The 15,875-nt window shown below is 32.9% G+C and overlaps 1 long non-coding RNA gene across 1 annotated transcript in view; it reads left to right on the plus strand.

Moving 5' to 3' along the window:
• Positions 1-15,875, plus strand: part of LOC145241621 (uncharacterized) — a 376,774-nt gene that overhangs the window by 80,737 nt on the left and 280,162 nt on the right. The gene's annotated exons all lie outside the window — the stretch shown is intronic.

Below are 15,875 nucleotides of genomic sequence, written 5' to 3' on the forward strand. Positions count from 1 at the left end.
AACATCCCAGTTTGTAAATTAAATATTGATCCCTATTAATCCTTAATTGTGCATCGGACGATGCAACAATACTTAGTCAGTTGCACCTTTATAACAAATATCAATACCAAATTTCAATCCAAACGACCTTGCAGTTTCCGAGTAAACTTGTAGAGTAAATGTGGTATTGTGGCAACTAATTCTTAACTGTGAACATCGTAATTCTTAGTTCGCTGTACCTTACCATCATAAAGGTCCATACAAAACTCGTCAGATCGGCTGAAAAAAGTGGAACTGACGAACAGATAGACTATTACAATATTATAATCAATAGAGTATTGGCTCAATAATGAATATGAAATCTGCATAAATTAAAAATATCATTTAAGGGTATTTGATGACCGGATTTTGTCAGGCAGCTTTCTAGTGTATATATATATATATATATATATATATATATATATATATATATATACACTAGCAGTTCAGTCTGGCTTTGCTCGGGCCCTATGTACTGTTCATAATTTGCCCTACGTGTGAATACACTTTATGTAAGATTTCAAAGATTTAGACCAAAATTTGTCTGAGTAATTTGGTAGACTGCAGATGTTTTTTAATTTTGACCCCTTTACATTTATTGTTTTGGGCTCAAATCAAAATAATGTTTGATCCATGTACAAGTTACCTACATCTAAAATTTAAAGTCTTTAGACACAAAATTGGCGGAGTAATTTAATAAAATCTGCAAACGTTAACTCTTTCAACTCTGATCATTTGGCAGTCAAATTTTCGCCCCAAAACTTATTAAAATGCTTGCCGCATGTCTGAATACCCTTAATGAATAGATTTAAAATGTTTGGACCGAAAATTGGCTGAATAGCTTGCTAGACACCGCAAAGGTAAAATCTTTTGAACTATGACCCGTTGGTAGCTCAAATTTTCGATCCAAACTGATTAAAAAGCTTACCCTTTCTCTGAATACCCTTTATGTAAAATTTTAAATGTTTAGACCAGAAATTGGCTGAGTAATTTGGTAGACTGAAGAAGTCAAATTTTGTTTTACTTTGAGCCCAATTTGACTCCTTAACATCTATTTTTTGGGCTCAAATCAAATTAAAAAGCTTGATCCATGTCCAAGTAACCTACATTTAAAATTTCAAGTGTTTAGACTCAAAATTGTCGGAGGAGTTTGGTAAAGTTTTCAAAGGTCAAATCGTTGAACTTTGACCCCTTGACAACCCAATTTCTGGCCGAAAACTGATTAAAAATATTTTTCCAAACCTCAATACTCCTTATGTCAAATCGCGTGTCTCTAGACTGAAAATTGAGTTATTTGGTAGGAAAATGTACACATACACACATTCTCAGTTTTAGTGATATATAGCTATGGACTAAGAAATTAAAACGTTTCTTATTTAGGATTGCACTTACTTAAAACAAAAGTAAAATATAGAATCTTTACTGCTCGTACCCGTCACATAATGAACTTATATTCGAAAAATTAAAATAAAATTTTATGGTGAGCTGGATAAAAAACACATTAATATTCAAGAGTAGATAACTCCATTTGACTAACGAGATTTATCTATTTAAGATCAATGGCTGCCAAAAATACGTAATGTTATAAAAAATCATAAAATTTGATTTACTTTAAGATAATAAACAAAGGTTAATTCATGTGATATTTTGAATGTAGTATTGTTCCTATACGAATACGTTAATCATAAAAGTTTTTTTATAAGTGTAATTCTACATATATACCTCCTGAAACTTATAACATTAGGATAAATTATTTCGGATCAATTGTTAGTTTTGTACAGCTGAAGAGATAGCCCCAAAGATGCTAACAATTGAACGCCCCCATCTTGCAGCTGGCGGTTATTTTGCGTGAAATGTCATCCCAATAGTAACATCGATCTGTTGATTATGCATTTGGAGGGGTGGGGTCTATTTATAATGGTCTTATGGGCACGTCTTCGTTACTATGTAGGTTCGCGTGTTATTAACGGTGTTGGAACTCGCTTTTAAAATAGCATCTAAACGAATCCATACAGCACAGGTGTGGACACGCAAGCATTGCAATAAGACATTTTAAATTTCGTTCACCCGAAGAGAGATTTAAGAATATCTGCGTATTATATGCATTTCGTTATATATATATATATATATATATATATATTGGTTCAATAGTGTACAATACAACAGAGCTCTGGATCTCTATAAATAAAACAGTAGTTGTTGTTAGGTGTGTCTGTAAATTTCTAACCGCTAAACTCTTAAACTACTGGTCACATTACACTGAAATTAACGGAAAGTAGTAACCATACAACAAGGATAGTCTATGATGAGTAAAATCTTAGTTTGGATGGATGATGATGGATGAATAATGTGTACAGAGATCAGCTAATTAAAATGCAAAGTGTCTATTTTAACTTGCCGACATATATATATATATATATATATATATATATGTCGGCAAGTTAAAATAGACACGATGACTAAAATATATTTTATAAAGCCCCCCTCTTGGGTTGAGCACTATCGTAAATAATCTCACTCGCTACTTAATTTAGCTGAAAAAATGCGAAGCTCGCGGTTTGTTTACAAACAAACGTTTGAGCACTTTACGAGTGGCGGACGGATGTTTATTTAAATAGACATTCGGACAGATTAGTTGCGGCCACCGCTTCCGTAGTCAGGGGGTAGAACTGCCGACTGTCATCACGACGGTTCTAGGTTCGATCCTCGGCTTGGGATAGGTGTTAATCTAGCGGCACTGATGAGTTGTGAAACAACGAAACAGGACTGTATGTCGATGACTAAAATATATTTTATATATATATATATATATATATATATATATATATATATATATATAGCACTTAGTAGTAAGAACTTAAAACGTTTCTTATCAAGGATTGCACTTATTTGAAAAAATATAAGTAAAGAATAGAATCTTTACTGCTCATAGCCGTCACATAATGTAGTTATATTCCAAAAATTACATTAAAAATATTAAAATAAAATATTATGGTTCGCAGGATAAACAACACGTATTAATATTGAAGGGTAGTTTGCGTATGCGTAAACTAATCATAACTTAAACTGGTTTAATTTTATAATTTTCTTAGCTGTGGGGTTAGCTTAAACAGTTGCGAACGCGGCTGACGCGCTAAATGTTTTGGTTTCGATTTTAACTGATGGCACCGAAATCATTTTTTTTTTTAAATCAGTACTATATATTAGGTATAATAAAATATTCACTGGAGAATTGGCCCTGTGATATTAAATACGAAATCTGCATTAATTAAAATATATTTAAGCCTATTTTATCATCAGCAAGGCTAGGCACCGCCTCTTAGTATAATCTTAGTATAATCATAGTATAATCTTTGTATAATCATAGTATAATCATAGTATTTGCATTATTGCACTACTGTTCTGAATTTTAATACGGTTTATGATGGGCGACGATCACCCACTAAGCAGACCTACTATAGCATTTAACACACACACATATGTTTTTTTAACATGTTTTATTAATCATTTGTTTATATTATAAGCTCTATTTCCTTTTCGGTTTTATTGAGCTTTTACATCTGGTTGAGATTACTTTACTTGTAAATATTAACTCTTTAATATTTATAATTTAGGTTTACCATTTTGATTACCTTGGTAAACTTATTGTAATTTTTATTTCTTATATATATATATATATATATATATATATATATATATATATAATATTGTATATATATGATAGTAGTTTCTAATAAATGATTTATAATGATAATCAGGACAACAGCAATTCTTTTCATTGTTTTGATTCTCGAGTGTGTATCCGTTGATATCTTATATGCTTTTGTATAGTGATGTGGTTCTCAGTTAACTGTGTAACGGTGTCGTATATATACTCGAGAGTCAAAACAATGAAAAGAATATGCTGTTGTCATAGCCCTAGCGATAACCAGTAAGATGTACACTTAAAAACTAGAATGTTTGAGGCTTCTATAATTCATACTAGAATTACCCGCAAGGATAAAATACTTGGTGAAATTCAGTTGAAAGTTACACATTTCTTGGAGGTTGAAAGTTAAATCGTTAGCATGGGCGACAGTAAATGTACAATAGCGAATTACCCAGCACTTCTACTCGGCCATAGCTGACGAAACTACCTTCATGAATTCAATAAAATGTTCTGTTCGAAATAGCGTGCAGATTTCTGAGTTCAACAACATATATCTGAAGAAGGTCAAAAATTGCGTCGAACAAAACATTGTGTAAATAACGCGCAAGATAAAAAAATAACTAGTAGAATTTTAATGATGTACATTCAGAAACCTAATTGTCATTTCGAAAATCTTCCATTGTTTTCCGCGAAACAATTTATTTGAATATTATGGTGAATTTGAACCGAAACCTTTTAGTGTGAGTGTAAATTATACGTCCTATTTCTTTTCTAAAGAGAAAAGTTAAAAATCTACAAAGGAGTAGTACCGTTAAAACGAGCAATCTTTGTACCCCAGAATATAATTTTCTACATAGTAACCATCATACCCAATATACTTTTACCAGCAATAGGATGGTGGCTATGGATGGGTGTCTGGAGCGCGATTTGTCATTCGCATATCTATCGGGACTCTGAAATCGACGAACCCACCTAACTGCTGACCGAAAGTGCATAGGCTTCGTACAGGTTCAACAGGCGCCGTTGAATGTTGATTGGTTCAATGTTTTCTGCATAGAGGAACTCAATGATTCAACTCTACTTCTGACGCACGTCTCGAACCGTCAATACCTGCCACAGAGACGAAGTTTTCCTGTCAGAAATGCATGTTACATTATCGTAATGTAATTTGTAATTGCTCTGATTCATTAGTTAAATAAAAAAAATAGTAGGCATTATTTTTTAGAAAGTCCCTCGTATAAATATATTTCGAATCTAATGGTAACGTGTATTTTCAAAATAGGCTTGAATAATTACCTGATGAGTTATTTTTTTAACCTTTTTAATTCTGCGTATTGATTGCTTTGCGAACTATTATCCCCATCTCCATAGTTGTTTTACGGCGTTTTGGTCAACTATTCCTCTGGCTTTCTTCAGGTGGTTAATTGCAATAGGATAGGAATGCTGAGTCTTGTAACTGTATCCCCAGTAATTACTGCCTTCCATAGTTGTCTCAGCACGTTTTTGCCCAACTAAACCTCTGGTCAGCTTTAGGTAGAATTGAAACCGCTATCTTCAGATAACGCTTACCATAGACTCAATACCGCTATCCATTGCGCGACGCAAGTGAAAAATAAACATAAAAAACAGTGAAAATTATTTTTTGAACATTATTTTATTTTAGAATCTAAGCAATATTTTAACAGGAAATGTAATTCTGAACGGAAAACTGACGGAAATTCTAATTCACATTAACAAATCTGTTGTCTTGAAAAACAAAACTAACGGAACTCCTCTTCACTAACTCCGTAATTTACACCAACAACAAATTTCAGCTTCGATGATTTTTCCTTGCTATCAAACACTCAAATCTGTTCTTAAAACAGCTCTTTCCCTCATCTGCAAATTAATGCCCCCATACAAACAAGTTTAAAAACAACCAAACATTGTTTTACATCTTTCTTCCAATTATATACGCAATAATCACGTTGATACACCGATTCTTGTTAGATCACTGAAGTTAAGTAACCTTAAGCTTGGTCAGTACCAGATGGGTGACCAATTTGGGAATTCCAGGCGCTGTATGGAAGAGGACCTCAGCATCTTCCTGCAAGAGTTACAAAAACCTAACGCCGACACTTCCTCTAATGGGGAAATACATGCGACTACGTACCGCTTGTGAGTTTTATATTCCCATGGAATTTCCTCATTTGGAGGAAGCCAGTTAAACCCGTATAGGGTTAGAACTTTCCAATCCCTTCCGAGTCTCATACAGTACATGTTAAAAAGATGCGTTGCGCTTGTGTAGGTGTATCAGAATTTTCGTAGGAATTTTTGACACCCCTAACACGAAACTGCGAATAAAATATATAAAAAACTCGTAATTTCTCTTTTAAAAGTGGGTTGTTTATTTTCTTTATGGATTATACTTCCAAAATAAACTATTAAAGTTGTTTTAAAAGTAACAGCAATATAGTAACAGTAATGAATTTTACGAACTCAATATTTTTCAATTTTTAAACTTTATAAATCTATCAAAAATTTTCTATTGATTCTATTTTTACGATATTTTCAGGGTCAATGTTAAATTTTATGCTCTTTCTAATAAACCGAATATAATATTTTAGACAAACGTTTTTTTTTAATTCACGCCCCCCCATGTTCAAGTGTCTATTAAAAAGTAAATAATTTACTCACCAAAGTTTTATATATCAAACATTGAAGAGAAAAGGTCAATAAATATATTCAAATTTAAAACAAAAAAAGTAATTTTAGAAATTTACCTGTAAAGTTCGAAGTTTAAAACCTTTTTTTAACAACGTTGTTTTTTTTCTTGTTTTTTATTTAATGAAACCTTGGTCCTTGCTCCTTTAATTGAAAAAAAAAATTTACTTCCGGCCAACGTGTCTGCACTATAACTCACATCTTCCTCTCTCTCTCTCTATCCATTCTCTAACAGAAAAATTGTGGGATCCTTCTACTGCTCCAGTAGATATCTCACTGCTGATGCAATTCTCTATCTATATAAAAGCTAAGTACGTCTAAGGATGGAGTACTGTTACAGCATTTGGACAGGAGCTGCTAGAAAGACTTTATCTTGCATTGACAGTTCAAAATAGACTTCGTAGCTTAGTAGGGGATACCCTTTTCTCTTCCTTGCATCTTCCCCACAAAAGATGCTGCGAGCCTCTCTGCTTTATCGTTGTTTTCATGGCAAGTGCTTATCTAAGCTCCAATCTATGGTCTCCTCCCCGCAAAACTTTCATATAAACACTCGTCTAGCTGAAACCACGGTCAACAATTTTCCTCACTCTTTATCCGTGCATAAACCAAAACGTAGATTCCATGAACAAAGCTATCTTCAAACTAAACTCCTGTGGAACTCTCCGTTTTACTGTTTTCCAGCTGACTAAAATTTGGGAGTCTTCATGTCCAACGTAAACAAATTCTTGATGAACCGTCCCCTTAAGTAATCCAATTTACCAAATTTTCACTACTAAGGAATACTACAATATTATCCCATTGACTACGGTATACTCAATAACCCTTATCTTCGAGTGGCCTCTGGGCCTTGATAAGTAGCGACTCCTTTGTAGGAAAAAATAATTAAAAAAGCCGCTAAGAAAGCTGCGAATGAAAGATATTTTTTATAAGACATGGCAATATTGCATTAATCAAGTTTATAAATAAATTTGCAAAACCTGGCAAAACTATCCATTCCCTCAGAGCACGTCATATTCAAAGTTAGATTCTAGATATGTTTTTACGTGTTGGTAAGGGATAGAAGTGAAAGAGGGATTTGGAACTTGGCCAATCTTTCTAAATATCTTATTAAAGCATGTATACATTTTTAATATTTCAGCAACACCATAAATTAAATCAAGACGTTATTTTTTGTGGAATATTACCGCAGGGAGCTTTCTGGTTGAGTACAACACTTCCTTCAAGTATGTCCGCAAATCTTTGATCCCCTCGATGGTTTCATCGTTTAGCATTAAAACCCTGTTAACCCTCTAAACTTTTGGGCCTTGGTAAACGGTAACTCGTTTGTGTGAAAAAAATATATGTTGGCTTAATAGATGATGACACGGCCGAAAAAAATATTCTATTGTCTTGTTTATGTATATAATGTTTGTTAGTCTGTCACAATGCTTCATTCTATGTGAGGTGGAAATTGTTTTACATTTATTTTTTAAATAAACAATATTTAATTGACTTTCTAAAACGAAAATTACGTAATAATTATAGTGTGCTGTTGAAGCATTTATTAGTTGGTTGGTTGTTTTTGATTTACGGCATATCAACCCTTTTCAGGTCATTTACTACCAACTCCACTTATTTTGAAGAACATTTTTTTAATAGAATATATTTTTTTCCAAGTAGGTTTCTATTTAACCGATAGTTGGGACCCTAACATGTAAGAATCCAGTTATTTTGAAGAAAATTTTTTTAACAGAATATATATATATATATATATATATATATATATATATATATTCAAGTCAGTTTCTATTTAACCTATAGTTGGGACCCTAACAGATACTACCACTCCGGGTCAGAGTGGACCTGGGAGCAATGGCGATTAAAGGGTGGCCTCACACTCCCCAAAGCCCGAAAACTGTGGCGTCACCATCGGACATATTTTAAGGTCATATCCAGGACCCTGTTATTAGTAGGGCTATGACAACAGCATATTCTGTTCCTTGTCTTATATTTCCGGTATATATCCATTGATATCTTATGTTTTTATGTAGAGTCTCGGTTGATCGTGTCGGATATATATACTCGAGTGTACAAACAATGAAAAGAATATGCTGTTGTCCTAGCCCTAGTTATTTGATATTGTATATTATTAGATGCTCTTAAAACGAAGGCAGGTGTATGGTATTCTTGATTGAATATATCGTCAGAATGTCATATATATATAAAATACATTAAAATGATTTATTCGAACGTGAATGTAAATGTCTACAAGGTAAACTGTTGTTTTAATCTGTTAATTGAATGCAATGATTAATGACTTTGAACCGTGTTATTTTGATGATCCCATTTGAGTTTAAGGTAAGATAAAATGTCCGCTGGAGTGTGATTAGACAAAGTTTTACGGAGAGTCGCAAATCTGATAGGCCCTGAACTGGCATCTAACTTCAGGCTCTGCCCCATCGACGAAATGTTGCTTCCTTCTACCTGTTCTACAAGTATTTTAATGGTGAATGCTCTGACGAACTGCAAGCACTTGTGCCTCATGACGTAAACACCCTCGACAAACCAGACAGGCAGCTAAATCCCACCCCCACGCAGATCCCTAGATGTAAAATATCTTTCTACTCGAGTAGTTTCTACCCCAGAACCGCTAGACTTTGGAATTCCATTCCAGGTCCCTACTTCCCTAACTGTACTGACGTGCAGAAGTTCAAATGTAACGTGAACCGACATCTTGCTGCCAAAATCCCTACATAGTACCACAGTAGTTGTTGCCGCTGATAGTAGCCTCCTACACCTAAGTGACAATGTGCATTGTTTTGGGTGAAAATGTAATAAAAAAACCATAGCATAAAAAATATGATGTTTATTGTGAAGTAGAACCTCATGATACGATGTCCCTAAGATACGTTTTTTTCATGTTACGCTGTGGAAAACGATATTTTTTCCGGCGTCTGGTTATGGTATTTGTTCCGTCTTACGATGTTATTTATAATGTTATTTCATTATATACATGTGTATTGTATATTACATACTGTACTGTATTTTGTTAATAATTTTTAATGCTGTATTTCTTGATTCTACTCTATCCGTTCGTAGGTATTCACGTTTGTTCATCGGTGTTCTATGCCAAATGATTTGGAAAATAACTGTATCCTAAAGCGCACGAACGAAATTGAAATACTCGCAGAAATCGTAGTTATGTTTTCAAGATGTGCTAGAATATAACACACCTGCATATTCCTCTTTCAGCCAGAACTCCAAGAGAACAGGAAGCACCCTTTCTATTGACTTTCCTTTCCACAATGGCAATTAGATACAGGATTAGTTTAACGGACACTGTATTAGGACAAAAATATGTAACGAACACTGTATTAGGACAAACATATGTAATGGACACTGTATTAGGACAAACATATGTAATGGACACTGTATTAGGACAAACATATGTAATGGACACTGTATTAGGACAAAAATATGTAATGGACACTGTATTAGGACAAAAATATGTAATGGACACTGTATTAGGACAAAAATATGTAATGGACACTGTATTAGGACAAAAATATGTAATGGACACTGTATTAGGACAAAATATGTAATGGACACTGTATTAGGACAAAAATATTTAAAATAACTCAGTGTATAAAGATTTCTTTTATCGACCTGACAACAAATAGGATGTAGTACCAAAACATACACTAACATTGTTCACTTCTAAAATCTGGTCCTACCAGATCATCCGGTCAAAAATACTGTTTTCTTGTCCTAAAATGCAAAAAAGAAAAAAAATTCTTCTCTCTTTGCAAAACTCAATCATGTTTTACAAATTCAATACACACTTTTCTTCTACAAAAGAACCTAACACTACCAAAATAATCAAATTCGCCAATGAAAAATTCAGAACAGTTTTGATATCCCGTATAACAACCCAAACACACTTTGCCAAAACAACAAGCTTCTGCTACGTTTCGAGTAAACATCGTTTATGGGTCAATATCTGAATTATGCTAATGGGAGTTAGGGCTAAGCGGGGCATTAAACTACGATCTAATTGGTGAAGGATTACGTCATCTAAAAAACATTTAGGGATAGCCAAAGAAAAAAATCAATGTGGGCAGTGAACATCTTGAAGGCTCTATACTACCAAAAGTCATAGCCTGTTATGTTACATCTTAACGAAACCTTGTTTCTAAGTCTGTGACTGAATTATGATTGCATGGTTATATGTAAATTATATAAATTTCTTTGCGCTCCTATGCCTGCGTTTATGTAACAGCAAACGTGAATCATTCGATATTCACTTCAGAAATCGGTTTATCGATCGTTTCGATTTTTTTTCTTATTTGCCTTTTCATTTAATCAATTATCAAAAAAATATGCGTTAATTATTAAAACATATACAACAGTGTTATTTTGATCAGTGTTTCAGATTCCATTATGTGTTGAAGGTAAATGACGAGGCCCCCACCTCATTAATCCTACCCCACCGCTTAATGAATTCATGTCCTTCGAAACAAGAATCTATCCATTATTTCCTCATCGTAATGCGAATATAATTACGTTACAAAAGCCGTACTTATGTAGAAACGCTAAGACATGCACTTATCGTGGAATAAGGATTAAGTTTTCTTAACCTTGAATAAATTATCATCTATTAAGAAAAAATAGTTTTATGCGACACGTGGTCTACTGCTTTAGATGAATGCGGAGTGATATCTTTTTTCTGTTAGGAATGTGCACGATGTGGAGCGTCCTGGCATAAAAAATTAAATCCAGAAAAATAGAGAAAAAAGACAAATCTGTTTGTCAAGAATCTCAAGAGCACAATAAAACATCCAACGATGACAAAGAGAATTGCTGTAGTCAACGAAAATGTTTTAACAATACGTCTATCTATACGAACACACAGTTATATTTTATTGGAATCCTTGGACATGAGTATGTTGTGTATTTATTTGCGGACTGTTATCCTTATCTTCGCAGTTATTGTAATTACTGCCTTCCATAGTTGTTGTTGTCTCACTAGGTTTTTGCCAACTACATCTCTGACCTGCTTTTTATGTAGGATTAAAACCACTATCTTAAACAATGCTCGCTTTGAACCATAGAGGTGCAACGCCACTGTCACCTGCGCCAAGGGCCCCGAAGGGCGATCAAGGTTAGATGTTTGGTCTTATAAATCCATATTTTTGCTATTATCCCGTCGCAATTAATCACCTGAAGAAAGCCAGAGGCTGAGATGGCTGAGATCTGACGAAACAACTATGAACATGAGGATAAAGGACTGCAAATAAATTGATACATATCCAGTTGTAAAATGCAAAACAGAATCTAAACCAGAATAAAAAGTACGAAGTCAGGTTATAAAAAATATAGGAATTTGCCTGCAAACGTCAAATGATTATTGTCGAACTCAAATAATCTTAATCATAAATATTCTAGGATTAAAGATTTTAAGCTGGTTTTACATTAATAATAGCAAGACATTGTTTAAAATACAAGGGTGGGATTTCAGCTCTACCGCTTTCGTAACGGTTGCAATTTCGTAAGAGTATATAGCGGAAATAGTGCAGTAAAAATAAAGTGTATTTTTCGCTCTCTATAATCGAATGATATATATAAGAGAAAATGCTGCATGGCCCTGATTTAAATCGAATCCATTGTGAGAATACGGGAAAAATTACATTCTATAAGAAACGTGTTGCTTCTCGCCTTTTCGTTGTACAGTTTGTTTTTCATTGTTTCTGCACTTAAAAAAGTTTAATTTATTTTGCGACTTATTAAATCGAGTCTTTTACGCATGTTTCGATGTTAAATGTATTATTCAATCTAATACTAGATGAAGCATAAAATAAATAGCTCAATTTATCATACGTTTCTAATAAACCAATAAAAAGCAAAAACAGCAAACAAAAAATACGTATTATCTCTCTCATATATATAGCCATCCACATACAGTACTGTTTCGCTGTATCATATATGTGTGTGTGTTTGTGTCTCGTATTTTTTTTTCGAAAAAAATACGTATTTATAATTTGTTTTTTTTTGCTATATATATATATATATATACTAGCAGAAACGCAACGTTGCCTGAGATTGAATGACGATTAACAAATCTTAAACTCTCCCATATTTTATTGTCATCGAAATCGGCGAAATCCCCCATTTTCAATCAAATTGTAAAATTACCTGCTTTAGTTAGGAACTCACCTCACTGCACCCGGAAGAAGTCTCACATGTCTCCCCATGTTGATTAATTCACAATTCTATATAGATAACCTATTATACACACATGTATAACAGATTTTACTGAATAATGGTAGCGTTGTAGATATTATGTTTTTTAAGTATTTACTTGATAGCTACCATTTAAATTTTAGTTGCATAGGAGGAGAGAAAATATGGATCACCACTATTTTTTTTTAAATCGATAGTATTAAAGTTTTGTTTTTATTCAGTCCCAAATTGCTTTGAAACGTGTTATAAAACTTTTCCTCACTCCAATAATACGTAAGGGATTGCTTTGATAGACATTATATTTGAGATAACCTTAGATTCAATTTTTGGTGTATAATAGTATAATAGGTTATTTACATTGCGTTATTATGACCGTGATGTCACTTCAGGATCACATCACCTATTAATGGAACGTTCACCTAAGTGTATCCCCCATATAATTGAACGTTCATGAAACAATGACTGTTTGAACATTAATAACTAAAACTTCACTCTAAACCTGTGGACTAGTAGAGTGGAGTTATTTTTTATTGTCCCAATGGTAACAGGGAAATTTCAATTTTATTTTAAATTTCATGGATGTTTTTTTTTTTTTTTCGTATGATATCACCACTTATTACCTTTCCCTTATTGTTATTTCTATCATTCTTGAAATTATATTTTTGGCAATTGATTCAAGCAAACAACTCTTGGCATTGGTATTCTACATCTAATTTATTCCTTATTGTATATCATTGTTTTCAACCTGATGGATAGTTTTTTATTGAAGCAGTCTAGCTGACGCCATTAGATGGAAAATTGACGCCTTTAGCAGAGTAGAATAGCCAATGTCACGTGAATGCGTTTGTCCAATGGGAATACCCGAAATCATAAAACACGCACACACGTGTATAAAAGTAGTTTTCTTCATCCATAATTTCTCTGCTTGTTATATTTTATTTTTGGTTTCATTTTTTTGTATCAAAATAAAAAAAAATAATCAATGGCCACAAGTTTTACGAGCACTTTCCATGATTCCTCAGTGGCAAATACAAGAAACAAAAAGATGTGGAAAAGAGAATTTACAAAAGTGACAGCTGAAAACGTGACATGGGAAATGATAAACATCAAAGCAACAAACCAATGCAGTTCCAGAAGAATGTTTACAAGTTTCGTCCAAAAATTGCATTTGTAAGGTTGCACTTTGTCATTGACTTTCTCTCAAGTATATTATTCCAGCATTATCTAGCTATTCAACTATTTTAATTGAATGCTTGAATCGCTAAGGGACGTGTTAAGTATTGTATGAATTGTCTTCACAGGTTTTTTTTAAGTGCGTCGCCTCCAAGAGGCAAAATCGCTCAGTGGCGATTGTATTTTTGTACACCGTTTTTATGGAATTTTAGCCGGTAAAATAGTTGCTAACGATTCAAAATTTTAAAGAGAATGGAACTTGGCAGGCGTTAGTGCTCCTCTACGCATGTACAAATATACATTTCTACGTTAAATTTGGTTCATTTCTTACTATTTTTATCCATCGCACGATTTCTTTTAAATGGTAATGATTAAGGCTGGAACACTAAATATTTTAGTTTCGATTCTAGCTGATGCCGTCCAGAATATATATATATATATATATATATATATATATAAAATAAATTCCGCAGCCCACAAGAGCCATGACAGTCAAAGAACCGGAAGTCCAAGACTCGAGTTTCACCCTCATTTGGGCTCATCAGTTACACATCCGAACTCAGGATTCGAAACCCGAGCTTAATGCATGCAAGGCAAGCACTAATATATATATATATATATATATATATATATATATATATATATATATATATATATATATATAATTAAAATCACGACTATAAATTGGACACAATACAATAGAGAATTGTCTCTATGATAAATACGAAATCGGCATAAATTAATGTACTTAAGCGTATTTTACGACCGAACGACGTCGGATGCCTTGTTAATTGTAAATGTAAATGCCATCGCTTAGTATGCTTAAAAGTAGAAGAATTTTTGGACTTATCTGTTGTATATTATTTGGACATAATATACATCCCAACATTAGGTATCCTAGGATTGTTTTTTAGTTTCTTTATTTCTCCTGGTGTACTATATTTTAGCATAAATGTTATTAGTATTCTCAGAAAGACTTGAATGACTATATTTATAGCCAGAAGTGATAAGAATGTTACAATCCGGCACCAGATTGTCTGAATCTCATTGAATTTCAAGTCATAACTGTTTATCTTGATATGAGAGAAAAATCACTTCTGACATTGATTGGATTAATAAATAAGAGTAGAACATTGGTCCTGGGTTTACTTTCGGCAGCTGCTTAACTGTCGCTTTCCTTGTTTTGTTCTTTAGTCCTCACATTCAACAAGCGATATTTTTGACTAAAAGGGAAGAATTGCCATTTTCTAAGTCAGAATTTATTCAAGCTAACGCATATCGTTGGCAAGTATTTGACTTGAAGTAGACTTTTTGTTTAGCTCTTTATGTCAAGTGTCTTCATGTCGAGTATGGAGCGATTTAAGTGGAATTCTTTACAATCAAAAAATCCCAACTTGATTGAAACTGCTTATTTTTGCTTGGGACAGCTACATTTAATATTTGCAATTATAAATATTTCTTTTCACTGTGATAGTTATTTCTTTGGCGATCCGTTTTGGATAATTTTTCTATTACAAAACCGGCTCTTCACACAGCACTTGGGATGAAGGCGTCTTCATTTTCAGCATTGGTTCTAGTCGCTTTTTTGTTAAATTCTTATTTTTTTTAACTTTAATTTGTTTTTAATTTTTTTTTTTTTTTACATTTTTTAATTTTTTTTAATTTTAATTTTTTAATATAAAAATTTATTTAAATTAAAAATTTTTTTATTCTAAATTATCTTAAATTTTTATCTTAAATTTTTATTTTAGATGGTGTTTTGTAAATGTTTTTTTAAAATATTTTTAATTTTTTATTAAAATTTTTTTAAAAATCTTAAATTTAATTTTTAAATTTTTTTAATAGGCAACGATCTATATAATACACCCGTTTGTTGAACGCGGTGACGCAATGACTTGCGATATGGTTTACATTTTCCATAGGCAACGTACATCTTAAAGTGATTTGCATCGATAGATCTTTAGTTGTCTCTGAGTGTATCGATAATATTTAAGTCACTAAATTAACTCTGACTTAGAGAAAACATCACGTGACTCATCGTTATTCTACCATAGAAACATGTGTATATTGGGCGCCTAAATATTTCACCTTTATACAGACAGTTATTCTTAAT

This window comes from Euprymna scolopes, chromosome 2 (assembly GCF_053919585.1).
Source record: "Euprymna scolopes isolate OS-2025 chromosome 2, ASM5391958v1, whole genome shotgun sequence".
NCBI lineage: Eukaryota > Metazoa > Mollusca > Cephalopoda > Sepiida > Sepiolidae > Euprymna > Euprymna scolopes.